At 37.6% G+C, this 8997-nt stretch overlaps 1 pseudogene; it reads right to left on the bottom strand.

Annotated features, from left to right (window-relative positions):
- Positions 1–1566: 1566 nt before the first annotated feature.
- LOC120293906 lies at positions 1567–6655 on the bottom strand (annotated as a pseudogene).
- Positions 6656–8997: the final 2342 nt, after the last annotated feature.

An 8997-nucleotide genomic window follows, 5' to 3' on the forward strand; every position in this document is an offset into this window, starting at 1 on the left:
TTTCCTGGATTTAATAAAATGGGTTGGATACGGGTTAAGAATGATAAATGGGCCATAATGAGTTAAATAGGTTGATTTGGTGGGATCATTTATGATCGGACCAAAATCCAACCCGACTCACCCGTTTCAAACAAGTCTACTTTGTGGTGATTGTGCATCTTTGACTATTTTTCCTCTGGATAGAACATTGCTTTGCTCCCTTCTTCCTTTAGATCTTGCCGTGAATGGACCATATATGCACAATACTTCTTTTTGTCTTGTTCCGATTTTAAATTCTTGCTTCTCATGTTAACCCAAATATTCAGTCATTCATTTTTGCTTTATTTCATTTTTGCTTTATTTCTTGTTTTAAAGCAAAAATATCCCCATGTGTGATGCTTCTTTCTCAAGCACACGCTTCCATCAAAAATCTTTTTTTTTTTTTTTAATAATAATAGCAAATATGCACTGCTGCTACCAATCCGCGGCCACTTAAAAGATAATGGGCTGAACTTGAATTTTTTTTTTTTATAGGTTTAGTCCAATTAACTCAATTAAGCTTCGAACTATTCACTAGAATCCTTTTGCTGCCAGTCCAATGCAAATGCATTAATTAAATTATATGATGAATGCTCCTAAAATGATATGTTACATAATTTAATTAATATTTTTGTTCAAGGATTGGGGTCGCTCTCTAATATTTTATATGCAATAAACAACTATATCTATCAATAGGAGTATAAACCACGTTCCAACAAAACTTGAACCTTCAAAAGAGAGAGAACCAGCTTTAAGGAATAGAGGGCCATCTCATAGGCCGTGGGCCAAGGTCAAGCATTTGATGGACTTGTGCTGCTGGGCGGAGGATGATCGAATTGGAATTGGTTTTTTGATGGGCTGGAGAGTGATGGGCCGAATTGAGTTGGCTCTAATTAGACCAAATTCAGATGTTAATGGATTCCTTTAGTTAAATAGAATGGTTAAATAATAAAGTGAATACTTAGGAGCACTTTACATGTCATTGGGTCAATTGATCATGTCCCTTTATATAAAAGAGGAAAACATAGGATTTTGACAGGTTCTTCAGCCATTGAAACCTATTCTACCGAACTTTCTCATTATACATGTTAGATATTTTTAGAAGTCATCTTTTGTTACTAAATTAACACACTTTGGGCAAGTTGTTGAAATAACAATAAATACTTTCATTGCTAAGACATTAAAGAATAAGAGAAGCTAATACATGCATGTAATGTCCTCTGGAAAATGCTTTGAGAAGCATCTATCTTTCGTTACATTGTTTGTGATTAGACAATAAACAGTAGAAATAGTAGTGCTTACATGAGAAGAGAATGAGGGGGAAATTATTATTGTCTAGAAGTACAAAGTTCAACAAGTAAAAAAATTTAAAGTTTAATATCTAAAGTTGTTGAGGCATGTACCTCTCTAAACTTACATTTGTAAATCGATGTTTGTCAATCGTTGGGCACCCTTTGTCTACATGATTAGAAAGTCCTTGTTCTGCAGACGGCGTGCCTTGCTCATTGTTTATATCATCATTGTTTTGGCCGATATCTCTTGACAAACTCAGAAGGTAGTGTTTTCCAAAGTTTCAACAGCTGCAATCTCATTGTCGCCATCATCCGTATTTCTATCTCTAAATCTGGCTTTCTCAAAAGTACGGGAGTTGAGGTCTCTTTCGTAAAATCTTCTTCCCAATGTAACAAATTTCTCCCGTAATGAACTTGAAGGACTTGCAACGACATGCCAGTTTCTTTTGACAAACATGACCATGAAGATGAGGAGAGCTAAAACTGCAGCAGCTCCAGCAATCAAGAATAGGCCCCAAAAACTGTCAAGACCCAAGCTGTTGGAAGAATCCAGGCAGATTGGATTTCGATGGAAACCATTTATTTTCGATTTCCATTATTTTAAGCACTTCAGTATCATTAAGATTACTCGAAAATATCAGGTACTAGCGGAGACCCTTTGGGGAAAACCTGTAAACGAAAGGCAAGACATGAGAGTTTTCAAACAAAAAAATAAATAATAATCCTAGGAGATTTTGAGGGTTTTTCTTTTCGGGGCTAAGAGATTGAGGACTAACAAAGCCAAATCCAGCACTTCTTAATGTCGGGATCATGGTATATCTTTTGCAATATTGAGAAATGGCAAATTTAATGTAGGGGACTTCATCGAATGCTGCTGCAATCCCGCCCTTTTGACTTCCCTTGGAAAGAAGCACATTGCATTCTTCAGCGGACTTATAAGATATAAGTCTGGAATCATTGAACTTCATTTGCTTTAACATTCCATAAACGAAAGAGTTTTCCAAGTAACCCACATTTTCTCCACTCTTAAGGAGCTTATCCACATCAACCACAGCTGGTTGAAGATTTTGCACCACCAAAAGAGAGCTCAAGCTTGCCGTATAACATTGTGTTAGTATAAGTACCACGAAAACCCACACGATCACAACAAATCTGGCTAGGTTGCTTAATACTCTCTCCCCTGCAATCCAAATTAAGGGTAAACACCTAAATTATCCAAGAATGATATGTAAATTACAATGTTCAATTGATTTTTTAAAGTCAAGGGTGATTACTTTGTGCAAAGACCATGATTGAAAACGAGAACCAAAAGCTCGTGCCAACTTGATGCCCGGCCGGACCCTGGAAATCTTCATTAATTTGGTGTTCAAGAATCCACACGACGAATGCTATAAACACAAAGAAGCATCCGGTTGTTAACCAAAGGTCCCAAGTGAGTGGCTTCAAGAAAACCCAAGCATTCTTGCTCTTGCTCTCCTTGTATGGCACAACCATTGCGACCCCCGGTTCGGTGTATGGTGTCGTGAAGTCCACGTATAGTGATCTGTTTGCAGTGATTGTTATATCACCCACGATTCCATCGTAATTCTATTCCAACCAAAAAAAAAAAAAAAAAAATGGGAATGTTTCTGTGTCAACAACATGCTAGCATAGTAAGTTTTAACAAGTATTCCAACAAAATCAAGCACTTGCTCACCTGGTAAAATACTTGATCAATCATGTCGTCGTAACTGCCCATGCTACTTCCATTGGAAAAGGCAAATGGAATAAGGTCATAAGCCACAACATACGGCAATTTTTCTATAATGGTTTGAAAGATGTCAATACAGTATCCAGTGACTTTGGATGTATTTGTGCTAAGATCATTAGTCACCTTGCACAAATTGATTGAAACCATCCTTCACAGGGACTAAAATTTTCAGCCTCTTCCTATTTGTGGGAGTGTCCCATCCCTTAGGAATAGAGGTGGAACCTCCTGGCCATATTATCGATCCAAGATTAGTCTTCGAAGTGGAATATTTACTTTTGCCGAATGAATACAAATCTCTTAGCAGCCCATTTTCTTGCGTCCAAAACCCAATCCGTCTTGCTGCATTTCCATTGATATTAACAATCTGGAATGTTGACCACTCTAGCTGCCCATGAACGAGTCTAAAATTTCCAGTGAGGCCCGTGAATGTCGTATTGGCTAGTTCTTGGAGAAGTTTCGGACCACTTTTAGAGACCCCAATAATGTCGAGATCTGTCGTATCTATTGAAGCATCAAACATCTGGAAGGTAAAATTAGCCACACCCATTTCCTCGACAGCCATTGCCAGAGCCTGAGCAGCGTCATAAGCCCAGTATCCAAAAATGTTCAACGTAGGATTAAGGACGGATGGATTGTCTCGTTGGAATTTCATCTTCCATCGGGCCGTGAAGTTGTTCAGGTTTGGTGTGTTCGGGATGTAAGTGTTGACGCCCAATACTCCTTGCATCGAACTAGTGACAACAGATGAATCCACAGAACTCAATTGGTCAGTGATTCCACTAGTCAAGATCCACACATAACCTTCACTCATCATTCCCACTTCTTTTGCTTTGAAAATAGCCGAGATCCGAGGGTCGGTAACATGTGCATTATGAAGACCCTCGCTTGCATCGTCATTAACTTGTAGAGTTCCCCAGGATTTGACTGTCCGTGGCCAAAGGAGGAATGAGGCTCCTATAAGACACTCGTGTGTCGACCTCTTCCAAAGCATCCGTAAGAGAAGGTATGATGCCTTCTCCGAACTCATTGTCCACGTATATGAGGGCCACTTCTCTCCAGCCAAAAGCTTGCACGACTGCGCTTATGGCATTCACTTGGGATGAGTCATTTTGCGCAGCTCGAATGAAGTAAGGACTCCGAATGGAACTGAGGGAAGGACCAGTAGCAGAAAAAGAGATGATCGGCACATGAGATTTTTTCCAAGGTGAATGATGAAATTTGCTTGCAATGAACGTTGAGGTCCTATTATGGCTTGGACTTGCTTATTCGTTATTAGATCAAGTGCTGCAAGGGTGAACAAAAGATGGAGAAACAATAACAACATGGCACATAATGGAAATTCTTATTGGAAATGGCATGGTATTGATCAGAAGCCAATTAAAACTTGATGCGGTATAATAGAAATAAAACGTTTAAGAAAAAGTAAAATAGAAGTTTGAAGTTGGAATATAATTATTTACCAGATTGCAGGCATTCGTTGTTGCCTTTGATATTCTTTGGCATATGATATTGCATACCAATCAGAAACTAATCTTTCATGAAAGTAAATTTAGAACAAATAAGAGTGGATAAATTGGTGCAGACAGATAAGTTGATTTCTTTATTTCATGGCATCAAATTTATTCCACTCTAGAATCCAAGCCCCATATTGCAATTGTATGAATTTTGTGAGGTCAGACCTATGTGAAGTTTTATTATATATCAAGCCTCTCGGCATCCACTGCTTTCATGCGTTAACAATTATTTGGTGGAACTGGAAACCTTAGTTGTTTTATTTCATCATTAATGACACACAACTTCCATGGAAATGAATCACTGGCTCAGCTTGAACAATCTTGTTAACCATGAAGTTTGGGTCAATTGGAAAAATAAATTAGTGAAATTATGTAGAGATATGTATCATGTACATATTTTTCCAAAGAAAATAATTTGAAATTATCTCCATCAGCCTTCCCCCTGAAGTGACTATTTTACGTTTGCAAGATCATTTCTAATAGGATTCACTATGCATACATAATTTGGTAGAATATTACTACATTTATAGTGGGACGAGAGTCATAAGAGAGCTATATATTCTTCAAAGAATAGAATAGATGATAGTAGTCCCACTATACCATCCAAGACCATAAACAAAAATCCTCCATTCACACGTTGTTATCAAGATCAAATCTTGTATCCATAAATCTATGTACATTTGTATATTGGTGAAATACAAGATAATAGAGATGGTGGACTTCTCAATTCTAAGATCAATGAGATAAGTGCATTAAAATCCTAGATTTTTTCACGAAGGTACAATTGAATATTAAAACTTGTTACGGAAGTACAATTGAATTTTAAAAATTCAAGAAATAGTGCTTCACTCTTAAAAAGTGTAAAGACCAAAACAACAAAATGTATTTATTTTAATTTATTTGCAGAAAAAATTTTAAAAATTGCACATTTAGCTTTATAACTTGGAATTTTATGGTAAGTTTTAAGATTTTGAATGCATTTATCCTAAGATAATTTTGACCGAATAAACTAAACTACACAATTGTAAAATGTTTAAACCTAAATTAGATTAAAAAAAAGAACTGTATTGGTATAATTGTAATAGGTTTATGACTTTTTCATAATTATCCTTTGGATAAACCACCCCCTCTGGGGAAAACAACCCAACCACGCCCCCAACAACACAAAACTCCACCTCTCCGGAGGGAAGTTTTACCTGGCAATAAATTAAGAGGTTCCACGGTCAAATGTTACTCTCTTGTTAGTGACCAGTCTTGTTATGAAGTCGGCGTGGCGTTGATTGACCAAAACCCACGAATCCCCTCCACTCTCAAGCTAAGCGTCAAAATGCCGGTCTCGTACGACCGAAAGACTTGGGGGATTAAATTGTTACCCTCCTCATTCCCAGTGTGAAAGAGAACAAATTGAATGTTAAGTACCGACTTTTTGTTGTCTTTGATTTTATTAGAAGATGATAAATGCACTAAACAGCTGTTTAGTGCAAAATTAACGTTGGTCGTTTCTTCTGCGGGCTCTGGAAATTGGGGCTTTGAGAATCTCTGCTGTGAGAATGCATATAGCTTTGAATGGAACACAAATTATTTTGTCGTGTCCTTGAAAATTTAACTGGGAATTCTTCTCAAATGAAAATGAAAATTTCATAAGATTGGCAAACACCTCATTATGAACAATAATTAGATTCATCTTAAATCGCACAAACAGCTGCATAAAAGTACTTCATCCTCTATGACCAGTCAATACGCCGCCGAGAGAGAGAGAGAGAGAGAGAACCTGCGGCAGCAGCAGCAACCTCATCTCCTTTGGAATCTCTAACATTGAGGACGAGCCTAGTCTTGTAGGAAGGGTTTGAAGTATAGAAGTCAGAGAGAGAAATGTTAATGCAGCTCAATCCCATCCGACCCACCCACGTCTCCAGATCAAGAACCACCCCAACGTTCACCAGGATCGTTTGGGCATTATTGTTACCGCTCTGCGCCATGGTGATCTGAGGGCCCTCCCTGAAAGTCGTGACGATTGTCAAAAAGGCGAGAGCCAAAAGGAGGAGCTTTTCAGCATTGGACGAGACTCTTGGAGGAACCATTGAAAAGGGTTTCGGGAGAAGGCAAAGTGTGCGTTTTTGCATGAGAGAGAGACTTGGAGGATACGACGACGACGACGACAACGACGATGTATTTATAATGGGGAAAAGCATGGAAATCCCATTCAAGGGTTGCTCACGTGGACGGGCCCCATAACTAATTTGTAATGCGAAAGCAGTACGAGGATGATGAAAAGGACCCCATAACTAATTTGTAATGCGAAAGCAGTACGAGGATGTTGAAAAAGGGAAGCCAGCACATAAATTCAATTTTTCCCCATCTCAGTCTAATCTTGGATGAGATTTTACCTTACCCCTGACAAAATGCCAGAATAAATGCTTCTTCACGCTGCTTTGAAAGAATGCAAGGAACCTTTTCCTTACGCGGATTTGAAAAAAGGATTGCAATTGTCCTTCCGTAGCCTCGCGGTGACCTAAAAGCATCGACATCATAACACGCACGACACACTAACACAATATGTTGGCAAAAAATGAAGAATTTCCTGAAACATTGGATATATTTTATAATTATTATTTTATCAAATTAATTTGATTTAAATTCACAAATAATAATAATAATAATAATAATAATAATAATAATAATAATAATAATAATAATAATAATAATAAGCATAGAATAAATTCACACTAAAAACATTAATCTATAATTTGTTAATACCATTCATTGTTTCAATTTGACAAATTTAACTTCATTTCAATAATCTGGAAAAAAAAAAAAAAAGCAAGCAATCCACATTATGAACTTACATGTCAAAGCGTGTCGGAAAATAAAGGAAAAAAACAAACTTTGGGGGTGAATTGTGTGTCACAGGAAGTGAGAGTTAGAAAGAAAGACAAGATTGGGTTTTTCTTCTTTTCCATTTTGTTATTTTTATTATTTCTTATCTTTTTACATATTTACATTTGGTCCCTCATTTATTGAAATTTTTTAAAATTGATCTGTGCATTGTCGAAATTCCGGAAAGTCGAGTGTTGAAGAGTGTTGGGAGAGTTAACCGAGTGTCGGATTTTATGATATCTATTGACTTAGTATTGGAGAGTATCGGAGAGAGAATCGGACACGTGTCGGAGTGTCCACACGAGAGGCTTCCGAAAGTGTCAGTGCTTTCTAATCGATGATATATGCACAATTAGCTCTGGTTTCCCTCCTAAGAAAACGAAACTATGTGGGGTCTTCTCTTTTGTGCGGGCTAAGAAATCTACAGATGTAAAATTAGTTGCGTACTTAGCTAAGAAATTAGTCGATTGGTTTTTTTTTTTCTAATACTGGAAAAGCCAAGAATCATACTAGTGTATTTTATAGTAGACACAAGTCAATAAGCTTTTAAAATTCTTTTTTTGGGTCTCGCTATCAAGTTATCATAAAAGATAAAGAAATATTTTCATTCCCAATCCAATGATGCAAGTAACATGAGAGGTGCTAGGATATAATATGCGGAAATGACATGATCTTACACTTTACGTCAACACGAAATCACTATAAAATTAAACGAGAAATAATAAGGACATTAGAAATTTACGTGATTCATTTGAGATCTTTCAGTGTTTTCCACATCTAGATTTAACCCAAAATCTAAAGTGTTTATAAATAAATAAGCTCACTTGGATATAAACTCGCGGTATAAAATTACCACGCGTTCAAGTTGTACACCCAAAAGGAAAAGATCTTTAGCTTCCTCGTGCAGTTCCTCTCTCTCGGTGGCATGCGGCTTCTTGCGGATCGTTGTACGTATGGCTTCAGCAGCAACTTTCGGAAGGCGGGGAGAGACCAAATTCTGTTTTGTGCGCAGGTCAAACTTTGACCTGGGCGTAGGTACCTGGGCCACCTACGCTTTGTTTTATACGCATGCAGGGGATTCCATCTTGACGGCAAAGAAGAAAATCGTCTGCCCAAAGGTCAAATCTTTGACCTTGGGCCCACTAATGTTGGCTTCTTGCTTCGGCGGCTTCTTGCGTGCAAACTTGGGCCCACTTAACAAACTTTCGACTTATGCAGGTTCCGCAAAATAGAAGAAGAAATTTTGCTCAGCTTTTTTTTTCTTATATTTCCTCTTTTATGTAGTTTCAAGAGTCTAACAAATCGTGTTTTATAAATATTCAAACTCGAGACGTAATTTAATAATTCTCCACCTTGACTTGATGTTTGAAGCCCAAGTTATGGTACTTATCATCCATCTTGCTCTCCCAATCTTGCCATCGCCGGGTGTTCACTCTCCACAGACGCCAATAGAACTCAAGCAGAGCTTGAACTTTGCCAAATGAACAAACTTAGTCATTATGTCCGCCGGATTATTTGTTGTTGGGATATAATACACGAAAACGAC

This window comes from Eucalyptus grandis, chromosome 5 (assembly GCF_016545825.1).
Source record: "Eucalyptus grandis isolate ANBG69807.140 chromosome 5, ASM1654582v1, whole genome shotgun sequence".
Lineage (NCBI taxonomy): Eukaryota > Viridiplantae > Streptophyta > Magnoliopsida > Myrtales > Myrtaceae > Eucalyptus > Eucalyptus grandis.